The 25,125-nt window shown below is 42.9% G+C and overlaps 1 protein-coding gene across 4 annotated transcripts in view; it reads right to left on the reverse strand.

Moving 5' to 3' along the window:
* Window positions 1-25,125, reverse strand: part of LHFPL2 (LHFPL tetraspan subfamily member 2) — a 184,432-nt gene that overhangs the window by 74,626 nt on the left and 84,681 nt on the right. For all 4 annotated transcript variants that reach the window (XM_073802241.1, XM_019929786.3, XM_033852960.2 and 1 more), the window contains one exon: window positions 9,270-9,327. The gene's annotated coding sequence lies outside the window, so the exon portion shown is untranslated. The remainder of the gene's footprint in view (window positions 1-9,269; window positions 9,328-25,125) is intronic.

The raw sequence follows: 25,125 nt of genomic DNA on the forward strand, positions 1-25,125 counted from the left end.
GTAAGAATCACTTCAAGGGGGTCAATGAACACTTCATTATGAGCCAACACGCTGTGTTTTTATTATTCCTCTGTCAACAGGCATTATACCACGTCTGCCTGGACAGGGCAGGATGTAGGGTGATGACGGGGTACCCACAAGGTCTGGGTGAGGGAGGACAGGTGCTCACTGGGTAGACTTGACTTTCCAGATGCTGACTGTCACAACCAACAAGCCACATCACAACCTCCGGGTGTGTTCTCTTTGACACTTCCACGCCTGATTTCCCCTCAAATACAGGCCAATTTGGCACGCAATTAACTATCAGTGAGAAGACACCATGCTCAAAGTTATGCATTCCAACACATCCTTCTAGGAAAATGGAAAATCATCAATGTCACCATTATCATAAATGACAATTTGACCAGAAAAGGACATAAACAATCACAAAAGAGAGAAAACAAATGACTCTTCTATTTATGAAAAATATTCAACTTCATTAGTAATAAAAACAGTAAAATTTAAAATGAGGTGCCATTCTCACATCCCGAACTGGCAAAGATGAAAGACCTGATCATCTTCAGGGCACGACAACACAAGTGCTCTCATACTGCCAATGACAGCCCAACGTTCCTGGATAGACTTTTAAAACTGAATCAATATCTATAAAAGCATATTCAAAGTTTATATTTAATGGTTTTTAAAAAAATCAGAAAACAAATGTCAAAAATAAAATGTTAAAATGATTTAAATATATACCATAAGACAATATTCAACCACTGAAATTTTTTTTAAACAAGAAACTTTTTATGATACGGGGAAATGCTTATAATATTTTATTTATTTATTTATTTATTTTTTGCAGTACGCGGGCCTCTCACTGTTGTGGCCTCTCCCATTGCGGAGCACAGGCTCTGGACGTGCAGGCTCAGCGGCCATGGCTCACGGGCCCAGCCGCTCCGCGGCATGTGGGATCCTCCCAGACCAGGGCACGAACCCGTGTCCCCTGCATCGGCAGGCGGACTCTCAACCACTGCGCCACCAGGGAAACCCAATGCTTATAATATTAAACAAAAAAGTAACTGAACATAAAGTCACATACAGAATAAGTGCTCAATTATGTGAAGAAAGGAATGTACAAAAAGAAAACCTTGTCATGAGATCGGCAGTGGTGACCCCTAAAGGAACTGATTATTTTTTCCCTTCCTGCTTATACTTTTTTGTACGAACATGGATTATTTTGATAATCGGGAGAAAAACACATACAAACATCTTCTGGCAATTCTAGTCCAGCCACAAGAGTAAGTACATAAGGACTACTGCTTGGCTTCAAGAGTATACAGTGCTCAAGGGCACAAGAAGGACTGAGGTGTGACCTTTGAGCAGGTAAAAAAAAAAACAAAAAAAAAAAACCATCTTTAAGATGTGCAGATGACATAAATATACAAGCATAAAACATAGACTAAATAAAAATGTAATTCCTGAGTTTTTGCCCAAGTGACTTTCTCTGTAACTACCCTCGTACCAAAATGTCTGAGTTTCTAGAAGGGCAGACTTAAATATACTTGATGTGAGGTATAAATGGCCAATAAACTGGTTACTCTGACCTTGAACAATGAGTCCATGACAGCAGTTGACCACCACCCTAGTCTGAATGTGCCTTTCCAATCCATAGTCATTCCATGAACAGTAGGAGAAAAATAGATTGAACTTTAATTGAATCAGGAATGCAGTTTGAGAAAGAAGGAAGAAGAGAGAAATGAGGCAGTGAGGCAATAAGAGAGAACCCAGCTCCTACAGACCAGTCACAGGAGATTTCTAAAGTGGATTTGCAGTCATATTTGTCTGCATTAGCTGTGAGTTAATGACAGGAAGTGTCCATTTCCTAACACAACTTGGCTGTGTATATAGAATAATTTGGATCAAAGTCAGGTACATTTCCAAGTCCATCTGAGCTTGCCAATTAGCTTTAAGAGTTTTTCACAGGCTGTTCTAGGCTGGTAACATAAGGCACAGAGATTGGGGGCCAGTCCCACCTTTACAGGTTGCCTGGCACCCCAACCCTATAATACCTGGTAAATGGCTGCCCCGTGGCTCAGGGGATGCTGGTGTCTGGAAGGAGAGGACCGCTGTATGACTAGTGGTCTCCCCACAGGGTGAGAGCACAAGAGGGAAAAGATTACGAACACTTTATTTTAGTTATTGAATTAATCCAAAAGGAAGTGTAGATTAAATCAATATTTAATTCAGAAGCAGTCAGTTTCTGTTACAAAGCCATGATGACATTTCAAAGAGTAGAGAGGGTGTTTATGGGGGCAGGATCTTGGAACTTCAGAGCTATATTACGGCCTTCTTTGGTTGTAAGCATGGATTGCTGTGGTTTGACATGGCAGATGATTAAAAAAAAAAAAGAATACCAAATAAAAATGTATGCAGCTACTATTTACCTATATTAACAAGCTTCATGTAAAAGCATAAATATATTTTACGGTGATAATGAGGGAGACACCTCTACACTATCCCAGTGTCTATTCATTCACCTGAGGTCAGTTCACCCCCTTCCTTTCAAGGAACAATTTAAAGAGTGGACCATTAAAGTAGAAAAGCTTTCTACATGAGGATTATGGCACTTCTCCATGTATATGGGACGGACAAGAGAGGTACCAGCTGGAACCAAATCAACTTGCTGGAGGGTTTGCAAATAGCGTTTTTCATAGACTTAGGCATCTGATCACAACAAAACTGTGTCTACTGATGTGAGATCCCGAAGGTCCTTGTGGACCAACTGCATCAGATGGAGAACCAGAATTCCCTGTGGAATTATCCGTCAAAGAACCAGAATTCATAGGAAGATGGCTACATCAGCATTGAGAAGAGTTCCTTTCCAGGTAGGGGATCATGGATTCTTCTTTGTAACCCCAGGCTTCACCTCCTCTCCCCAAAGCAGATGAACTTCTACTTCTCAAAAGAACTGAGGCCACCACGTGGGAATTCTCTTAACATCTACTCCTTGTACTTTAATCTTACCCTATTGCAACCCTCCCTCCCTCTGCCACAGAGCTGCCCCAGCCCCTGCCCAGAGCAACCTCACAGGCACCTTTCCCCCTTCCCCCGGGACTGCACTTCATCAGTTAGCTGCAGCCCTGCCCATCCTCTCCTCCCCAGGCCTCGTCGTTTCTTGCCACTGACACCTTCCTACCTGGGCTCCTGGCCTCTGGTCAATCTGTCACTCGTGGTGCCTTCTTAATGTTCAACTTCAACTCTCTGCTTAAAAGAACCTTCTTTGCTTCCCAAATTATAAATGGGTTATATTCAGATGGTTACTAGATTTATCATGGTGATCAATTCATAATGTATTTAAAAGTCAATTCCCTATGTTGTTTACTTGAAACTAACATGATACTGTATGTCAACTTTTTTTCAGTTAAAAAAAAAGTAAAAGTTAAAAAAAACAAAGTGGGTGAATCTAATAATTTGATTCTCACCATTGGTATCTGAGAGTTCATGCTGTTCCACATTCTTGTCAGGATTTGCCATTATCAGACTTAAAAACCTTTTGCTTATCAAGTGGAGGTGAGGGTGTATCTTGTGGGGGGTTTGTAATCACATTACTCAAGAGGTTGAGCAACTTTTCATTTTACTGGTTCCTTGCGGTTCCTCTTTATGAAGTGCTTGTTCAAGTATTTCGCCACCCTTCTCCACTCCTGGATTTTTGCTTCAGTTGGTTGCCTATCCTCTGTATCGATTCACAGGCATTCTTTACATATTCTCCTTCGTGAATTTATAAGTGTTTTAAATATTTTATCTTTTCACTCTCTATATAGCCTTTTGATAAAGTTCATAATTTTAATGTAGCCAAAGTTATCAATTGTTTCCTATATGACATGCTCTTTGTTTCTTAAGAAATTATTTCCGACCTCATGTTAATAAAGATATTTTTAAATATCAAAAAAATAAACAAACAGGTCATACTCCCAAAAGTCCTTTATAAATTGGAAGTTATACTTAAGCCCACATTCACGCCTCCATTTGCCCAACATTTACTGAGCACGTAACACGTGTCAGGCACTGTGTTGGGCAGCCTATAATGTACCTGAAGTAGAGTTCTCTTCAGAGAATGTTACAGAACCAGCTCTATAGTCTAAGCATCATTTATCCTCCATCCATTCAGCTGATATTCACTCAGCACCTACCATGCATCAGACACTGTATTGGGCACGGAGGGTATAATAAAAGACTCAGACCAGCCCTCAGGAGGTTTACAGTCTACCAAGGGAAGCCACTTTTCATAGAAAGGGAATGCCCCTGCTGGGAAGAATGCTCAGGACTCTCCTTCAGACAGGCACAGTGTCTACAGCCAGACTTCTGACCAGAAAAAAGACAACCTATCAACATGCAAGTAACAGAAACAGAAAAAGAACTGCACTCAGTTTAAGTCTTTAATGCATTTAATTACTTTGATTGGCTTTTGCTAAATCTTGTAAACCACTGCCTACTTATATTTTATTTTATCATTTTCTATCCAGAGAATGTACATTTCATCCAATTTACCCTCAGTAAAAGGAGAAGGCTATAATATCCTCTCTTACTAAGTGCTTCTCCTCTACTATTAACTGCTTTCAAGCTGCTGGTGGAAATGAATTCTATACTCTAATACTGTAATTTAAAAACAGTGAATTTCAGATTCTTCATGAAATTTGATAATGGTTTCTATCTAATATATAAATATCAAATCCTGTTTAATTCCTAGATAAAGTTTACAGTACTGGAAAGTAAACTCTCTCATTCACTTGCTCAGTATGGAAAAGTATGAGGACGGCAAGGTATTCGCCATGTTTCTTACAGAAAGGGGTGCGGGTGTCACAGATAAAGTACTTACAATGGAAGAATTTTGACAAGGAAAGTGACTGGTGTTTGTTGGCACCAATTACACAGGAACACAATCAGAGAAGTTAGGAAACCTCACTACCATCACTTTGTGACACAGCCAGGACTCAAACCCAGACCAAAATGATTCTGAACCTAACACTCTTCCCCCCACCACTTAAAATACACTTAAGTGTCACCCAGGGCATAAATGTGAAACAGAATACCGATGACTTTCATTGTATTATCTTCTCACGTTTCATACACACACCAGTTACAACTAAACATCAAGCCAGCAATTATTCCCTTAGGAATGTATCTCTGTATTTCTGGTACTACAGTAAGAAGGGAGTGCTACTTGCTATAGGTGATTAAAAGTCATTTTCTCCTGGATGACAGTTCCTAAACCGATCTCCTGGGCATGGCAAAATGTGACCCAGGGAACAAGGTATCTGCATCAAATTTCAGAGCCAACAATCATCAAGGAAGCAGAATATTTAGCTGAAAAACAGTGTGTGGGTTCATATCCTGGTGGATGGTGGTGAGTGCCTCCCTTCGTACATTTCGTAAGAAGGCTGAGGGGAAAGACTACAGCCAAGACGTCTAAATGGAGCCTCAGGCTGTACCACGTGAGGTTCAGGTAACACATCTGCTACGTGCTTTTTCTTTCCAATTTTAAGCATTTAAAAAAATTCCTCTAAACTTGTTAATTGGTAAACTGAAACAGAAAACTTAAAAGAAGAAAAAAACCACTTTCATAATCTGCAGTCTATTGGAAAAACTTGTACTTCACTTAATAAATTAGAAATTATCCGATTCTTTCAAGGATCGTCTAGAGCAGCACCGTCCAATAGAATTTTGTGAGCCATGTACATTATTTTAAAATTTTAGGAGCAACATTAAAAAAGCAAAAAGAAATTAATTGTAATAATGTATTTAACGCAAAATATCCAAAATATCATTTCCACACAGAATCAATATAAAAAGTATTAAAATATTGACATAATTTTTTCTCACAGGAACACTTCAAAATCTGTTGTGTATTTTGCACTTACAGCACATCTCAACTCAGGCTCTAAATTTTCATCAGAAATACTTGATCTGATTTAAACTTTAAAAAATTTACAGTTGAAAAGTAGATGCCCAAGTTGTCCCACACATATGTAAAAGTTTTCCAATAACTGAATTAACTATTAGTTCTAAATTTTAAATGAACTAAAATTAAATAAAATTAAAAATTCAGTGCCTCTGTCATACTAGCCATATTTCAAATACTCAATGGCCATATGTGGCCACCATATTGGACAATGCAGGTCTAGAGCTTTCACTTTGCAAATCTCGTCAATTCTGGTAGGAATTCTTCCAGATGGGGAAAGATCTGTTTACTCATGAAGAAAATCCAGGAAGACTAACTCCCAATGCTCTGCCCTTCTGAATGAGTGAGTCCCACATGGCAGCATATGATCACTCTTAAGTTTATTCAGGACAAAGATGACCTTCCCTGGTCTAAACTATCATAACATGATAGAAAAGGCAGCACAGTAAGCCGAGGTTCAAACTGGAGAGATTTTAAAACCACAGATATTCTTTTGAGTCAGATTCTCTGTCTCCCTTCTAAAAGTATTCTGGCAAATTTACTGGCATATTTCTTGAGATTCACCAGGTACTAGTTCCATATGCCCCACTCTACACACAGTACATCATTTAATCTCACAGCAATCCTGTGAGACAGGGTGAGAGCCAGAGAGGGTGTTAATAATTTGTTCAAGGTCATACACCTAATTATAAGGTGCAGAGCTAGGATTCAAGCCCAGAAAGTCAGATTAAAAAGAAAAAAAAGGGCTTCCCTGGTGGCGCAGTGGTTGAGAGTCCCCCTGCCGATGCAAGGGACACGGGTTCGTGCCCCGGTCCGGGAGGATCTCACGTGCTGCGGAGCGGCTGGGCCCGTGAGCCATGGCTGCTGAGCCTGCGCGTCCGGAGCCTGTGCTCCGCAGCGGGAGAGGCCACAGCGGTGAGAGGCCCGCGTACCACAAAAAAAAAAAAAAAAAGAAGAAGAAAGAAAAAAAAGCCTGCCATAGAAGCCCTCTGATTCTAACCACACACCCTAAGTTCCTACTTTTCAAAGGCTCCTCACAATTCTCACGGAGTAGGTGGGGCAGGACAGAGCAGGAATCGCCTTGTACTTTACCAGGGAGACACAGGAGCTACCCAGCAGAGCAGTCACTCCACCTCGTGTCCAATGCCTTTTCTAAGATGCCTGGGGTCAAGAGCCAGGCAGGGCGTACCTGTCGTCTACTATGTACCACGCATGCTGCCATCATGCCTGTTCACTCTTCCAAACCACTCTGGAAGGAAGTAGTATCCACATATAAAGAGATGAGAGTTCCATCAGGTAAGGAAGGCTGCCTTTAGTCACACAGCCAGCTTGCACCACAGCTGGAATTCCAACCCAGGTCTGCGTCCGGCCAGGGCCTCCTGATGATAAGACTCTCCCCAAACTGCAGTGACTCTCTCTGCTCAAGAGAAACCTTCTACCAAGTTGATATAACATGAGCGACCATGTACAGCAGAAGGTAGGATCAGATTTCTTCATAATTTAGATGCTGTTAATCAGAGTGGCTCTTCTTATGTCTTCTGATTTGGTAAAGTTTTATTGTATTTACCTGGGATGAATTCACAATTCAAAAAACAAAAACCAAAAGCGATACAGAGCAGGTTGGTTTTATCTGGTTAAATCTTCAGAGACAGGGGTTTCAAGGGCAAACACGACTTAGCTGCTGAAGGCACTGGCAGATGGAATTGGCTTTTCCCCAGAGCTGGATTAAACAGGCCAGCCTGGAACTGATCCAGGGTGACAACTCACAAAGGGGGACTAAATCATCATTGGAATACACTGGAAACATGGAGCCCCTTAACTCGGGGGTGCACTCGACTCATTACATAACAGGCAAAATGGCAATCAGACCTGTTTTCACTCAAGCAGACAGTGCCTCTGAGTGGAAAGAAACAGCCCTCACCAGCACAAGCCTGTCTCGGTTGAGAATATTCCCCTCCTAGAACTGTATGAGCAAAAGCAGGCCTCACCAGCAGCCCCAATTATCACCTGGCTGGCAGGTCTCTGGAATTCTGGATCTGAACAGCGCACGGCAGATTGTTATTATTAGCCAAATTTTAAACAGGTTTATGAACACCTGGCTCAGAAAATCAAAAGTAATAAATCCTTTATTTTCAATGTTCAGGGAAAGGTATGTATTTTTTATTAATAGTCTTTATTAACAGACAATCGGTTTCTCCCACCCCCACTATATAAACATGGAGCAGATATTTAAAGATGATCAGTTGGATAAAGTGCCAACAGGATACCCACCTGTCTTGGGTCAGCCTCGGCTTTCCCATGAGCAGGAACTTTGCTCAAATAATTTCATAACTCGTAAGTGCTTACAGTTCCCATTTAAAAAAACAAGCCAAGCTTCCTCACCTAACCCAACCAGCAGTTGTTAGGACAATTTAAAAACATTTGAAAAATCAATAGTTCAATTCACGACATAAGAGCAATTTTTCCTTCCCCAGAATCCGTAAACAAGATCACCTTTCCACAAAGGAGGTGGTATCTGTGAAAATACTCTTCAAATCCCCTGCACGTGGCAGACCCTCCTGGACGGGGTGTCGGTCAGTCCCAAGTACACACCATGCACTGGTTCCCTTGGCCTGAGCCCCACCCTCAAGTTCGTGACAAGAGCAAGGCCCCTACGGGACCAGGTTGGACAGGCCTCTCCCTCTTGAGAAGCAGAGCTGGATCAAAGGCTTTGGGGACAGTTACTTAACTTTCCACTTTGATTTCCTTGAATGCACACTGTAGGAGGTTACTCAGCCCCTATTTCTGTTACTAATATTCCCCAAAGTGACCTTTATAAATTCAAATCTATAGAGTTAATCATAAATCACCTATTAGTCAACTGTTTTCCATTTTTATTTAGGCAATTCCTCTACCCGTGCTGTCATCAGAAACTAAAATTGGGCCATCTCTACTTCCCCTTTCAGAGAGAAATGATAACAAAGGGTGAATGATCCCCAGAGAAGCTCAAAAGGAAAGACAACTTAAAGCCAGCTGTACCCATTATAAAGAGGTCTTAAACTTGTTTGTAAATGGTGACAGAACAAACCATGTCAGAACTGAAGGTATGGAATTTACAGCATTAAACTTAGTATCATTAGTGAAACTTTACAGGGTCCTTTACAACATTTGTGTACGTTCATCAAAGTGGTATTTCTAGCCAAAAACAAAAACAAAAAAACTAGTGTTTATCATTCAGGGCCCCAAAGTTTGGAACACTGCATCTCTTTCAAGAAGTAAGTTGCCACCCACCTCGAAAGGGTTTCCAGAGAATCACTGGTAGTAAGGGTATCTGATTTCATTGACTCACCTATTATATCTGCAGGAATGCTGGGAAGTCTCAATGAACAACTTCAGAAAAATGCCACCTGGAGAAACAAATTGAACAAAACATTACTTTTTTTTTTTTCTTTTAAACACACAAGGAAGGCTTACCATACAATTTTATGTCTCATTAAAATATGTGGTGTTTCGGGCTTCCCTGGTGGCGCAGTGGTTGAGAGTCCGCCTGCCGATGCCAGGGACGCGGGTTCGTGCCCCGGTCAGGGAGGATCCCACATGCCGCGGAGCGGCTGGGCCCATGAGCCATGGCCGCTCAGGCTGCGCGTCCGGAGCCTGTGTTCCATAGCGGGAGAGGCTGCAACAGTGAGAGGCCCGTGTACCGCAAGAAAAAAAAAAAAAAGAAAGAAAAATATGTGGTGTTTCAAATATTGGCCCCCAGGTTGCATGTAAGTTCAGCTTGCATTAAAATGTAGCCACCCCTTCCCGGGAACACTGATGTACTAACCCAAAGTCCAAACCACTGATGAACCAGAAAAAAATAAGAGAGAGCAGGGAGGAAGGTGCAGCCCGTGAACACGCACCTTACGACATGCTTTCCTTTCCCCTCACAAGGGGATCAACTTGAAAACACAACCTGTGACCTTGAGGGCACTTTATGAACAAACATAAAAAGCTCAAATAATCCAAAAATGAATTATGGAATGAAATATAAAATTGTGAATGAGGAATCCATCCTGGCAGCACTTTATATCCTTTTTCAGTTATTCTGTTAACTTTTTTTAAAGCTAAATTCATAAGGATGTCAAAAATTGGAGAAATGGGGAAATGGTCATTAAAACCCTCACATAGTAAACAGAGGAATCGAGAAGAAGAATTTCTTTAGTTTAGTTTAGTTTCTAGTGTCTAGTTAGTTTATTCCAAAATCAAGTATTCCTTTTGGTGTTCTCAAAGTCTTTAGATAACCTTTTAAAATTATAAGGCTATTTAATACGGTCACAAAATAGACCAAAATGTCTTTCAGCACTACTTTGAAATATTAAACATAAATGGAACAAATTTCTTATATAAAATATCACAGTTGCCATTTGTTGGGAATTTATTGTGCACCTAGGACTGTGTGGCATCAGATTATAACCTTTCCAGACAGAGACTATGTCCATTAACATATGAGGAAGCAGATTTTTTTTTTTTTTTTTTTTTTTTTTGCGGTATTCGGGCCTCTCACTGTTGTGGTCTCTCCCGTTGTGGAGCACAGGCTCCGGACGCGCAGGCTCAGTAGCCATGGCTCACGGGCCCAGCCACTCCGTGGCATGTGGGATCTTCCTAGACCGGGGCACGAACCCGTGTCCCCTGCATCGGCAGGCGGACTCTCAACCACTGCGCCACCAGGGAAGCCCAGGAAGCAGATTTTTAAAGAAGCAGAGAAACTTCCCCAGTATCACACAGATCCAGGGTTTCCAAATCATGCTCTTTTCACTCTGCCATGTGGCCCCTTGAAAGCACTCCTTTCACTCTATGTAGTCTATTCATCACCTCCCCAAATAGAAATCTGACATTCCTTAAAGTAAAAGTCTGGAAAGGAAACTGACTAGCAGATAAAATTAAATTGTGCTTTCTGCATGTTTAAAAACGTTGAGCCTAATCATGCCATTTAGGATTGTAACATAATACAGTACGTGAGTAAACTTACATCCAGATAACTAGGTTAACATGTGCAGCATCAGTATAAATCCAGACTGGACCTGAGGTTTAAAAGCCAATACTGGACTCAAAGGCTCCTCTATCTAAAGAAATCATTTTAGTTCAGTTACAAACTCGAAGATACTGGACAATGCTCATTGGGTTTCAGTTAAGAAAAAATACATACATAAAAGAATTCTGAACTCCTAAGGTCCTTTGTTATATAATAGCTTGGGGGAGTTATGATTTTTTTTTAAAGGTTCTTTGTAAGTTAATTACTAGTTAAATTCCAAGAATTTCCCACAGTTTAATTTTACCCTTTCAGGAAACATCATGGGAAGTCATGATCAGTATTTTTATCTGGAAACAGCTTCTGTGAAATAAGCCACTAGGATTATTATGAATTGGTCTGTTATAAATGAAGTTCTTGATCAATGTTTCATTACCTCTAAAAGCTAAATGGGTCACAAAAATACTTGAATTAGCACACCTCCAAATCAAAGATAACATTTAAAAAAAATCTCTTTTGTTACATACAAGGCAAGCAAAAGTTCTGGACAGTTAAGGCAGATATCGAGACCCTAACAACAGAGAAGGCAGGGTTGAATCCTGACTCCCCCCTAAAGTTCTTCAAACTCATACTGCCAAAAAAAAGCACCTCCTAGAATACATAAATTTGGTCTAAGGTCCAAAGAAGTATGTTATCTGGGAGTAAGTTTTCAGTATCATGATAAAGCTTTTCTGACAGCCAAGTCCCGTCTTGTGAAACCACCAAAGTGATCAGAAAGATGAACCATGCCAATTCTGTTATTGGATATGGTTGGTAAATAGGGTGTTACAGTTTTTAATTTTTTAATGCTATTTCAAAAAAATCCAGTAGACTAAAAATATGTCAAATCTCACAGTCCTCAAAAGTTCATAAAAAATAGTTAATGTATTAGGCATTAACTGTCAGGCACTGTTCTATGTACTTCATGGAAATTAACTCATTTATTTCTCACAAAAACCCTGAAGTAAGTACTAAATATACCCATTTATTTTATTATTTTGTAATTAATTTTTATTGGAGTACAGTTGCTTTACAGTGTTGTTAAAGATTTTTTTTTTTTTGATGTGGACCATTTTTAAAGTCTTTATTGTATTTGTTACAATACTGTTTCTGTTCTATGTTTTGGTTTTTTGGCTGACAGGCATGTGGGATCTTAGATCTTGGCTCCCAGACCAGGTATCAAACCCACACCCCCTGCGCTGGAAGTGCAGCACTCACAAAGGCATTATCATGCTGCCATATCACCATTTTCCCATTTCTCTATGTGAAAATATGTTTTTCATTTACAGGTTGTTAAACACATGGCAGCTTATAAAAATTAGAAATATCTGTGTTTCTTGGGCTTCCCTGGTGGCGCAGTGGTTGAGGGTCCGCCTGCCGATGCAGGGGACACGGGTTCGTGCCCCGGTCCGGGAAGATCCCACATGCTGCAGAGCGGCTATGCCCGTAAGCCATGGATGCTGAGCCTGCGCGTCCGGAGCCTGTGCTCCGCAACGGGAGAGGCCACAACAGTGAGAGGCCCGCGTACCACAAAAAAAAAAAAAAGAAATATCCGTGTTTCTTATTTATCATCTTTTGTCTTCATTTTTGTAGATTTTTTAAAATTCATTTTTATTGGAGTATAGTCCACTTACAATGTTGTGTTAGTTTCTGCTGTACAGCAAAGTGAATCAGTTATACATATACATATCCACTTTTTTTTAGATTCCTTTCCCACATAGGTCATTACGGAGTATTGACTTCCCTGTGCTATACAGTAGATTCTTTTCTTTTTTTTTTTAAAGATTTTTTTGATGTGGACCATTTTTTAAGTTTTTATTGAATTTGTTACAATATTGCTTCTGTTTTATGTTTTGTTTTTCTGGCAGGGAGGCACGTGGGATCTTAGCTCCCCGACCAGGGATCAAACCCGCACCACCTACTTGGAAGGTGAAGTCTTAAACCACTGGAAGTCCCCAGTAGATTCCTATTAGTTATCTATTTTATATATAATAGTGTGTATATGTCAATCACAAACTCCCAGTTTATCCCTCCCTCCCTTCCCCTCTTGGTAAAACAAACCATAAGTTTGTTTTCTACATCTTTGACTCTATTTCTATTTTGTAAATATGTTCATTTGTACATTAGTAGTCTGCTGAGCCCAATAAACACAGGTACTATTTCTTCTAGCAAGGATTCTTAAAAAAATTCAAACCACCACATTTTTGCATATTAAGGAGTTAAAAAGTTTTTGCTTCCCATTCATCCCCATTTGGTTCCCTGCCCTTTGGTTCCACTTCCGGAGATCAGGAGGAGAAACAATAGCTGCCTTTAGTGCCGGAGCACAGCACCCACGTGACAGGCCCCAGCTCTTATTTATTGAATTGAATTGCCAAAAACAGGAAGCTGAGTTTAAGACCCCTTTCTCAGTTATAAATTTCTATAACTTGACATGCACTGATTTGAACTGTTTCTTGTTACTCTGTAAAACTAGAACCAAGAAGTGTAAGTTATCTTGAAGTTAGGAGGCTAGATTTCAGCTTAACTGAAGAAAGAATGTCATCATAAACAGCTGTCCCACAGAGGTCCAGGCTGCCTCTGGGTGGGTGAAGAGGCAGCTGCTTGTGATCACAGAGGCCCGTAGAAGGGGAAAGTCTCAATAACCGTCCTGTAACAGAAAGAGGCATTTCATGAACCCTGCGGTAGTTCACAAAGCCCATATTTGGTAAGGATGGGGGGGGTCCCATGGCAGAGCACTGTGTAAGTTACACGACACTTTGAAATTCATTTTCTCATTTGATCAACACTAGGAGTGGAAGGTAGCTGGAGTAGGGGTGGGAACAGACATCATTTATTATTCCCATTTTACAGACTAGGAATTTGAACAACTTAAAATGAATCACACAGTAAATGCTATAATCTGGGCTCCAACCCAGGACTTCTGACTCCCAAGTCCAGGGTATTTCCAACTAGGCAATATTGCAACAACCAAGACCATACTTATTCATCAAGGACAGGGGCAATGATGGGTCCCAAAGATGTGAAGCATGGAAGCGAATACCAAAGGAGATGAGCTGAAAGCAAAATATGGTAAGAGCCCTACTACTGTCACAAACCACCCCTTCTACCTCACTAAGAAGTACTCTATATATTTTGGTAGAGACACTTCTCTCACTTACATGTGTCCACTAAAGGAATAATTGTCCAAATCCTACTTTACTGCTATGTTGATACAATAAATGCTTGAGGCAGTTGGTTCACATTTTAAGGGGAGTTAGTGGCAGCATAATATACACAAAGAGCAGTGTCCCGGGACTTCCCTGGTGGCGCAGTGGTTAAGAATCTGCCTGCCAATGCTGGGGACATGGGTTCGATCCCTGGTCCGGGAAGATCCCACATGCCATGGAGCAACTAAGCCCATGTGCCACAACTACTGAAGCCTGCACCCCTAGAGCCTGTGCTCCGCAAGAAGAGAGAAGTCACTGCAATGAGAAGCCTGTGCACCGCAATGAAGGGTAGCCCCCACTCACCACAACTAGAGAAAGCCTGCATGTAGCAAAGAAGACCCAATGCAGCCAAAAAAAGAAAGAAAGAAAAAAGAGCAGTGTCTCATTTCTGCATGTAAAGTATAAATTGTCACTCAAAGCCTATGCTGGGAGTTAAAAAAAAAAAAAAAAGTCAATGGAATGCACTGACTATTCTAACAATAGGTCCGGGATAACCTTGGGTCTGACAACAGGAGTTTAACAGAAATGGGTCAGCCACTGAAGGACTGCTGAACCTTACAAGATTTTCCAGGAAAGACGTAAGAGCGTCAAATTTCACGAACCTGTCTACCAAGTAGAGGGTGGCAGATTGCCAAAGGCTGGACTGTGATAACTCAAGTGAAATCCTGGGAACTTGAACCTCTACAATGCCTGCCCTGCCACTCAGCCACACAGGGAATGACTGAAGTTCAAGTTTCCAAAGACCTCATAGACTACAAGCCGAATGTTCATCACAGAGACTTCCTTTCACTCGTAAGGAAGGAGAAATGACTCAATTCAAAACTCCCCACATCAACATGAATCTGTTAAAGGGGAAGTTTTTAAGTATCTGCGTACCACAGAATAGCCTACTTGGATCTTATCTCCTGCATTTGGACAGTGCAAGGCACAGGGCAGATGTTTCATGAATGTTTATCATGTAAACGAATGCGTGATCGCATTAGGAAAATTTGCCACAGATAGAAAAGGCACAATATGGGAAAGAGAGAAATACTGGGTTGATAGGAATGAGAAAACCATCAAGCCAAGATGACAGCAGGAATTCCAGAATGAGGAGAAAACACCAGAGGTGAAGGGTGACTCAGCAGGCATGGAAAGAGCACGGGGTGGTGGTTATGCTGTCCTCGCAGGAGAGTCCTCAAGTCGGTGCATAATGTCTTCTGTCCTGGAGTATCCTTAGAATACAGGTGATGGAGGAGGCTAATGGAGCGAGTGTGCACAATTAAAGAGCTCCTTAGGGACTTCCTGGTGGCGCAGTGGTTAAGAATCCGCCTGTCAGTGCAGGGAACCTGGGTTAGAGCCCTGGTCCGGGGAAGATCCCACATGCCACGGAGCAACTAAGCCCATGCACCACAACTACTGAGACTGCGCTCTCGACCCCGTGAGCCACAAGTACTGAGCCTACTTGCCACAACTACTGAGCCCGTGCACCACAACTACTGAGCCTGCATGCCTAGAGCCTGTGCTCTGCAACAAGAGAAGCCACCGCAGTGAGAAGCCCACGCACTGCCACGAAGAGTAGCCCCCCTCACTGCAACTAGAGAGAAAGCCCACGTGCTACTACGAAGACCCAATGCAGCCAAAAATTTTTTTTTAAATAAGCAAACAAACAAATAAATAAATAAAAAATAAAGAACTCTTTAAGTAATTCTGAGAAACCTTCCTCCGGATGACAACTACTCTTTTTTTTTTGCGGTACGCAGGCCTCTCACTGTTGTGGCCTCTACCGTTGCGGAGCACAGGCTCCGGACGCGCAGGCCCAGCGGCCATGGCTCACGGGCCCAGCCACTCCGCGGCATGTGGGATCTTCCCAGACCGGGGCACGAACCCGTGTCTCCTGCATCGGCAGGCGGACTCTCAACTGCTGCGCCACCAGGGAAGCCCGACAACTACTCTTAATATTCTTGCTTGCTTTTTAAACTTGAGTATAGATATGTGATCATTTTGCAAGAGAGAAACAGTTGTGAATGTCATCAGGCACTGGCAATGGGTAAACCTCATCCAATACTCCCAACAACCACTTGTTCAAGAACAGGTCATTTGAGATTTGACAGATCCAGGTTGTCACAGGAGGGCAGGTGAGCACAGCACAGCCGGGGCACATGCCAGGCAAACAGGCGGCCCCGTGAGGAACTTGGACTGTAAGTGCTGACAAGCCCTTTCTGTTTGACATTTCTTAGCAGTCTGCATTCCAAATCTGGGAATAAACTTTAAGTAATAACAGACCAGTGTTTCTGAAAAACAGATGCCAAGATTAAAACTCGAAATAAAGAACGTCTACTCATTAAAAAGATTTCCAAACCAATTACCAAAGGGTAATTCAGACTCACACAGGCCAAGGCATATATACAGCAACTAGAGACCCTGCTCCCGGGCTGGCCGTCAATGATAAACCCCTTGAAGTCCAGGGATCAGCCTGTCTGACCTATGGAATGCTTCCTGAAGACCCTCACATGGCATCGCCTTCACAGAGGTGAAGCTCATTGAGGGGCAGGGCTGTTACACCATCAGGACAGGCCAACTCACCATTGTGGAAATGCCTTTCCTTTAAAGGATTTGCAATTTCCTGAAAACACAGGCAAGAAATCAGAGAAAGGGAGAGTCGGCCTCTAAGCAAGGTAGCTCTAGTGGTAAAATGGATAGCTTGCTTTAGGAAGCCCAGCTTCCCCAGTTTAAATATTTACCCTTTTCGTTATCTTACATATACATAAAAGCATTTATCTGTCCATTATTTTATCTACTCCCAGTCAAAAAATATCTGCCGGGGAGACCAAAACGAACAAGGCATTCCTTGCTACTTTCCAGGAAAGTACTCCCTCTCGTGTGTTGTTAGCAATTCTCTGCCGGGATGCCCCTGCGCTGCGCCCCCAAGACCCCTACCGCGGGAAGGGCTGCGGCCTTTGCTTACACCACAACGCCTGTGGGTCACTGCTGGTATGTGTACCTTAAGCTTCAGTCTTCATAATCAAAGGCTTTGAGCTTTGCTAAACCTTTGACATGAGTGAGCAGGTAACAGGATTTTGGTGGCACAGAGACAATGAAGAGGATCTTCACTTACACCAGAGAGAGCCCAGAAGGCCAGTGTCACCGGGGCACGCGTGAGGACACCCTCCGAATGAAGGCCGGAGGAATAAAATCACTTCAAACGCTCCTCACTTTCAGGAAAAAAAAAATTTCAAGAAATGTGTAAAAATCTGCATCACCACAAAACCAAGGGTACGTGAACCTTTAATAAAATATTCTTAGCTGGCACTAAATCTCACATAGTAATGTACAGTATAATTTATCAATAAAAATAAATCCTAATACTCCTCGGCGGTGGAGTCCTGTAATGAGGCCTGTACTACAACCACCACCCCACAAGGAAAAGGGGAGCACAGCTGCTGCACTCTAAGGAAGGAGAGAAGGAGGTGGGTACTGAAATTTCCTGACATCTCCTGGGACAGCTCTGCTTAACTAAGCAGAGGAATGTGCACACCACAAAGGAATACAATGACTTAGTATTAAAGAATAAAAATTATTATACATGGGGCTTCCCTGGTGACGCAGTGGTTAAGAATCCGCCTGCCAATGCAGGGGGCATGGGTTCGATCCCTGGTCCGGGAAGATCCCACGTGCCGCGGAGCAACTAAGCCCGTGAGCCACAACTACGGAGCCTGCGCTCTAAAGCCCATGAGCCACAACTACTGAGCCTGCGCTCTAAAGCCCATGAGCCACAACTACTGAGCCTGAATGCCACAACTACTGAAGCCTGTGCACCTAGAGCCTATGCTCTGCAACAAGAGAAGCCACTGCAATGAGAAGCCCACACACCGCAACGAAGAGTAGCCCCCGCTCGCCGCAACTAGAGAAAGCCCATGTGCAGCAACGAAGACCCGACACAGCCAAAAATAAATAATTTTTTTTTAAAAAAGCTATTATACACGACAGAAATCTTATTGCAGAATCACTGCATTTATAAAGCCTTCCACGTAAAACTTAAAGTGGGAGGTGGAGGAAACCTGTTCTGATAAATTAGAGAAAATGAAGGCAAACACACTAAAACCAAAATAATGCCAAAGCTGCACGTGGAAGATGCCAGAGCTTTTCTGCACAGTCCCCGCTGCTCATTCGTCCCATTCCCAATGAGCACCCAGACCAAGGGTGACCTCAGAGCCCACACCCCTCATTTAGGAGAGCCACAGCCTGTCCTTCCTGCCCACCCCCGCACCAAGACAGCCTCACCCTGGGTCAGAAGCAAAGGCCGAGCCCCGTCCTCTCTCCCTCAAGCTTTCAGGCATCACAACCAGGTCCCTTCCCCGTGGCACCACACAGTGGAGTTCTTTCTCAAAACTCCAGCCAAGATGGCAGAGACTTCTGCAACAGCTCTCAGAACAGGAACCTTGCCGAAGTGGTCTTTAAAATCAGAAAAGGACGCAGGATAAGGGGGATGTGGGGGAAGGAACGCTCTCAAGGGGGCACCTGGGAAGGGGAGAAAAGGGGAAAACCCAAGATTCTTTCTCCCATTTTTTTTCTTCCCCAAGGACAGCATTCAAGGTCAGATTAATGAATGCATCCTCTTAGAACACACCTGACCTTAGCTCACCTGTCCTGGGTTTGTTGACCACTCCCCATGACAAGTCATGGGGCTATGCGCCTCTCTTTCGTGGCCCGCTTTGACCCCAAATCTGATGCTGTGTCCTCCAAATCTGCCCGTTTGCCCCTATATCTTCCCCAATTCCATACGTGGAACTCTGTTCAAGACCAACTCAAGTGTCATCTTCCGCGAAGCCTTCTCTAAACTCGCTCTTGCCTTTGACCTCTTCCCAGCCCTCTCTTCTCTGAGCCCATGCAGACTTCTGAGCACGGCTCTGTCACTCCCAGCACACTGCGTAAGAATTATTTGCTTGGTTGACTCCCAGGTCCAAGTACATCCATCCATCTGCTAGCTAACATTTACGAACTGTGGCTCCGGCAACATTACAAAATGGCCATGACTAAGTCCCTGACTAGGAACAGAGACCTTCTCCAGATCACAGATATTCATACGGCTTATCCTCTCACTTCATTCAAGTCCCTGTACGAATGTCACCTCCTTCCCTCACCGCCCGAGCTGAAGAGCACAGCATACATCCTCAGTCTCCAGCACTGTCTGCCATTCTCACCCAGCTTTATTTCTCCAAGCTCTCACCACTGCCTGACAGCCATCCATACAAATGGATGAATGGGCAGTTATAGACATATCTAGATATATAGGTACAGATACAGATTTTTTTCAGAGTCACTTGTTTGTCCACTCGAGTGTAAGCTCCATTAAGGCAAGGCCTTGAGTGTGCTTGAGTCTGTGCTGTGTGGACCCCTAATATCTGGACTAGCACCTGAGACAGACTGAGTTCTTAGTATCAGTTGATGAATACATGTATGGGTAGATGATAACATCTTGGCCAAGAAACCCAGGGGGAAAAGGAGATCAGGTGAGGGTAGCCTCTATTTGCTCACTGAGGCATTTTTTTTTTTAACAGATCTTTATTGGAGTATATTTGCTTCACAATACCTTGTTAGTTTCTGTTGCACAACAAAGCGAATCAGCCGTATGCATACACATGTCCCCATATCCCCTCCCTCGAGCCTCCCTCCCATCCTCCCTATCCCACCCCTCTAGGTCATCGCAAAGCACCGAGCTCATCTCCCTGTGCTATGCTGCTGCTTCCCACCAGCCGTTTTACATTTGGTAGTGTATATATGTCGACACTAGTCTCACTTCGCCCCAGCTTTGCCCTCCCACCCCATGTCATCAAGTCCATTCTCTTTGTCTACCTCTTTCTCCCTGCCCTGCAACTAGGTTCATCAGTACCATTTTTTTTTATTCCATATATATGTTAGCATATGGTATTTGTTTTTCTCTTTCTGACTTACTTCACTCTGTATCAGACTCTAGGTCCATCTACCTCACTACAAATAACTCAATTTCGTTTCTCTTTATGGCCGAGTAATATTCCATTGTATATATGTGCCACATCTTCTTTACCCATTCATCGGTCAATGGACATTTAGGTTGGTTCCATGTCCTGGCTATTGTAAATAGTGCTGCAATGAACACTGTGGTGCATGTCTCTTTTCAATTATGGTTTTCTCAGGGTATATGCCCAGTAGTGGGATTGCTGGGTTATATGGTAGTTCTATTTTTAATGTTTTAAGGACGTTCCATACTGTTTTCCATAGTGGGTGTATCAATTTACATTCCCACAAACAGTGTAAGAGGGTCCCCTTTTACCACACCCTTTCCAGCATTTACTGTTTCTAGATTTTTTGATAATGGCTATTCTGACTGGCGTGAGGTGATACCTCACTGTAGTTTTGATTTGCATTTCTCTAATAATTAGTGATGTTGAGCATCTTTTCATGTGCCTCTTGGCCATCTGTATGTCTTCCTTGGTGAAATGTCTATTTAGGTATCCTGCCCATTTTTCAACTGGACTGTCTGTTTTTTATTATATTGAGCTCCATGAGCTGTCTGTATATTTTGGAGATTAATCCTTTGTCTGTTGTTTCATTTGCAAATATTTTCTCCCATTCTAAGGGTTGTCTTTCCATCTTGTTCATGGTTTCTTTTGTTGTGCAAAACTTTTAAGTTTAATTAAGTCCCATTTGTTCATTTTTGTTTTTATTTATGTTACTCTAGGATGTGGGTCAAAAAAGATCTTGCTGTGGTTTATGTCAAAGAGTGTTTTTCCTATGTTTTCCTCTAAGAATTTTACAGTGTCTGGTCTTACATTTACATCTTTAATCCACCGGAGTTTATTTTTGTGTATGGTCTTAGGTAGTGTTCTAATTTAATTCTTCTATATGTAGCTGTCCAGTTTTCCCAGCACCACTTACTGAAGAGGCTGTCATTGCTCCATTGTATGTTCTTGCCTCCTCTGTCATAAATTAGGTGCCCAGATGTGCACAGGCTTTTCTCTGGGCATTCTATCCTTTACCATTGATCTATAGTTTTGTTTTTGTGCCAGTACCATACTGTCTTGATTACTGTAGCTTTGTGGTATAGTTTGAAGTTGGGGAGCTTGATTCCTCCAACTCAGTTTTTCTTTCTCAAGATTGCTTTGGGCTGGGAGCTTCAAGATGGCGGAAGAGTAAGATGCAGAGATCACCTTCCTCTCCACAAATACATCAGAAATACATCTACATGCGGAACAGCTCCTACAGAACACCTACTGAATGCTGGCAGAAGACCTCAGACCTCCCAAAAGGCAAGAAGCTCCCCATGTACCTGGTTAGGGCAAAAGAAAAAAGAAAAAACAGAGACAAAAGAATAGGGAAGGGACCTGCACCAGTGGGAGGGAGCTGTGAAGGAGGAAAGGCTTCCAAACACTAGGAAGCCCCTTCGCAGGGGGAGACTGCAGGTGGCGGTGGGGGGGGTGGGGAGCTTCGGAGCCACAGAGGAGAGTGCAGCAACAGGGGTGCGGAGGGCAAAGTAGAGAGATTCCAACACAGAGGATCAGTACTGACCAGCACCCACCAGCCAGAGAGGCTTGTCTGGTAACCTGCCAGGATGGGCGGGGGTTGGGAGCTGAGGCTCGGACTTCGGTCGGATCCAAGGGAGAGGACTGGGGTTGGCTGCGTGAACACAGCCTGAAGGGGGCTAGTGCACCACAGCAAGCCGGGAGGGAGTCCAGGAAAAGGTCTGGAGCTGCCGAAGACCCAAGAGACTTTTACTTGCCTCTTTGTTTCCTGGTGCACGAGGAGAGGAGATTAATAGCGCCCCTTAAAGGAGCTCCAGAGACGGGCGCGAGCCGCGGCTATAAGCGCAGACCCCAGAGACGGGCAGGAGACGCTAAGGCTGCTGCTGCGGCCACTAAGAAGCCTGTGTGCAAGCACAGGTCACTATCCACACCTCCCCTCCCGGGAACCTGTGCAACCAGCCACTGCCAGGGTCCTGTGATCCAGGGACAACTTCCCCGGGAAAACACATGGCACACCTCAGGATGGTGCAACGTCACGCAGGCCTCTGCCACCGCAGGCTCGCCCCGCATACGTACCCCTCCCTCCCCCAGGCCTGAGTGAGCCAGAGCCCCTGAATCAGCGGCTCCTTTAACCCCGTCCTGTCTGAATGAAGAACAGACACCCTGAGGTGACCTACACGCAGAGGCGGGTCCAAATCCAAAGCTGAACCCCGGGAGTTGTGCGAACAAAGAAGAGAAAGGGAAATCTCTCCCAGCAGCCTCAGGAGCAGCGGATTAAATCTCCACAATCAACTTGATGTACCTGCATCTGTGGAATACCTGAATAGACAATGAATCATCCCAAATTGAGGAGGTGGACTTTGGGAGCAAAGATATATATTTTTCCCCTTTTTCTCTTTTTGTGAGTGTGTATGTGTATGCTTCTGGGTGTGATTTTGCCTGTACAGCTTTGTTTTTACCATTTGTCTTAGGGTTCTGTCTGTCCGTTTTTGTTTTTTTATTTTTTAATTTTTATTTTATTTTATTTTTTAAATAATTATTTTTTAATGTTTTATTTTAATAACTTTATTTTATTTTACTTTATTTTACCTTCTTTCTTTCTTTCTTTCTTTTTTCCCTTTTATTCTGAGCCGTGGGGATGAAAGGCTCTTGGTGCTCCAGCCAGGCGTCAGGGCTGTGCCTCTGAGGTGGGGGAGCCAAGTTCAGGACACTGGTCCACAAGAGACCTCCCAGCTCCACGTAATATCAAATGGCGAAAAACTCCCAGAAGTCTCCATCTCAAGGCCAACACCCAGCTTCACTCAACGACCAGCAAGCTACAGTGCTGGCCACCCTATGCCAAACAACTAGCAAGACAGGAACACAACCCCATCCATTAGCAGAGAGGCTGCCTAAAATCATAATAAGGCCACAGACACCCCAAACACACCACCAGATGTGGACCTACCCACCAGAAAGACAAGATCCAGCCTCATCCACCAGAACACAGGCACTAGTCCCCTCCACCAGGAAGCCTACACAACCCACTGAACCAACCTTAGCCACTGGGGACAGACACCAAAAACAATGGGAACTACAAACCTGCAGCCTGCGAAACGGAGACCCCAAACACACTAAGTTAAGCAAAATGAGAAGACAGAAAAACACACAGCAGATGAAGGAGCAAGGAGAAAACCCACCAGACCTAAGAAATGAAGAGGAAATAGGCAGTCTACCTGAAAAAGAATTCAGAAAAATGATGGTAGATACGATCCAAAATCTTGGACATAGAATACAGAAAATACAAGAAACGTTTAAAAAGGACCTAGAAGAACTAAAGAGCAAACAAACAGTGATGAACAACACAATAAATGAAATTAAAAATTCTCTAGAAGGGATCAATAGCAGAATAACTGAGGCAGAAGAACGGATAAGTGACCTGGAAGATAAAATAGTGGGAATAGGCCTTCCCTGGTGGTGAAGCGGTTGAGAATCTGCCTGCCAATGCAGGGGACACGGGATTGAGCCCTGGTCAGGGAAGATCCCACATGCTGTGGAGCAACTAGGCCCGTGTGCCACAACTACTGACCCTGCGCATCTGGAGCCTGTGCTCCGCAACAAGAGAGGCCGCGACAATGAGAGCCCTGCGCACCGCGATGAGGAGTGGCCCCTGGGAAAATGGGAATAGGAACATACATACCGATAATTACCTTAAATGTAAATGGATTAAATGCTCCAACCAAAAGACATAGATTGGCTGTATGGATACAAAAACAAGACCTGTACATATGCTGTCTACAAGAGACCCACTTCAGACCTAGAGACACATAGAGACCGAAAATGAGGGGATGGAAAAAGATATTCCATGCAAATGGAAACCAAAAGAAAGCTGGAGTAGCAATTCTAATATCAGACAAAATGGACTTTAAAATAAAGACTATTACAAGAGACAAAGGACACTATGTAATGATCAAGGGATCAATCCAAGAAGAAGATATATAACAACTGTAAATATTTATGCACCCAACATAGGAGCACCTCAATACATAAGGCAAATACTAACAGCCATAAAAGGGGAAATCGACAGTAACACATTCATAGTAGGGGACTTTAACACCCCACTTTCACAAGGGACAGATCATCCAAAATGAAAATAAATAAAGAAACACAAGCTTTAAATGACACATTAAACAAGATGGACTTAATTGGTATTTATAGGACATTCCTTCCAAAAACAACAGAATACACATTCTTGTCAAGTGCTCATGGAACATTCTCCAGAATAGATCATATCTTGGGTCACAAATCAAGCCTCGGTAAATTAAAGAAAACTGAAATTGTATCAAGTATCTTTTCTGACCACAACGCTATGAGACTAGATAACAATTACAGGAAAATATCTGTAAAAAATACAAACACATGGATGCTAAACAATACACTACTTAATAACCAAGAGATCACTGAAGAAATCAAAGAGGAAATCAAAAAATACCTAGAAACAAATGAGAATGAAAACACGATGACCCAAAACCTATGGGATGCAGCAAAAGCAGTTCTAAGAGGAAAGTCTATAGCAATACAATCCTACCTTAAGAAACAAGAAACATCTCAAATTAAAAAAACTAAACTTCAGCTTCCCTGGTGGCGCAGTGATTGAGAGTCCAACTGCTGATGCAGGGGACATGGGTTCGTGCCCCGGTCCAGGAAGGTCCCACATGCCATGGAGCGGCTGGGCCCATGAGCCATGGCTGCTGAGCCTGCGCATCCAGAGCCTGTGCTCCACAACAGGAGAGGCCGCAATACAGAGAGGCCTACGTACCACACTAAAAAAAAAAAAAAAAACCTAACCTTACACCTGAAGCAATTAGAGAAAGAAGAACAACAACAAAAAAAAAAAACCAAAGTTAGCAGAAGGAAAGAAATCATAAAGATCAGTGCAGAAATAAATGAAAAAGAAATGAAGGAAATGATAGCAAAGATCAATAAAAC

This window comes from Tursiops truncatus, chromosome 3 (assembly GCF_011762595.2).
Source record: "Tursiops truncatus isolate mTurTru1 chromosome 3, mTurTru1.mat.Y, whole genome shotgun sequence".
Lineage (NCBI taxonomy): Eukaryota > Metazoa > Chordata > Mammalia > Artiodactyla > Delphinidae > Tursiops > Tursiops truncatus.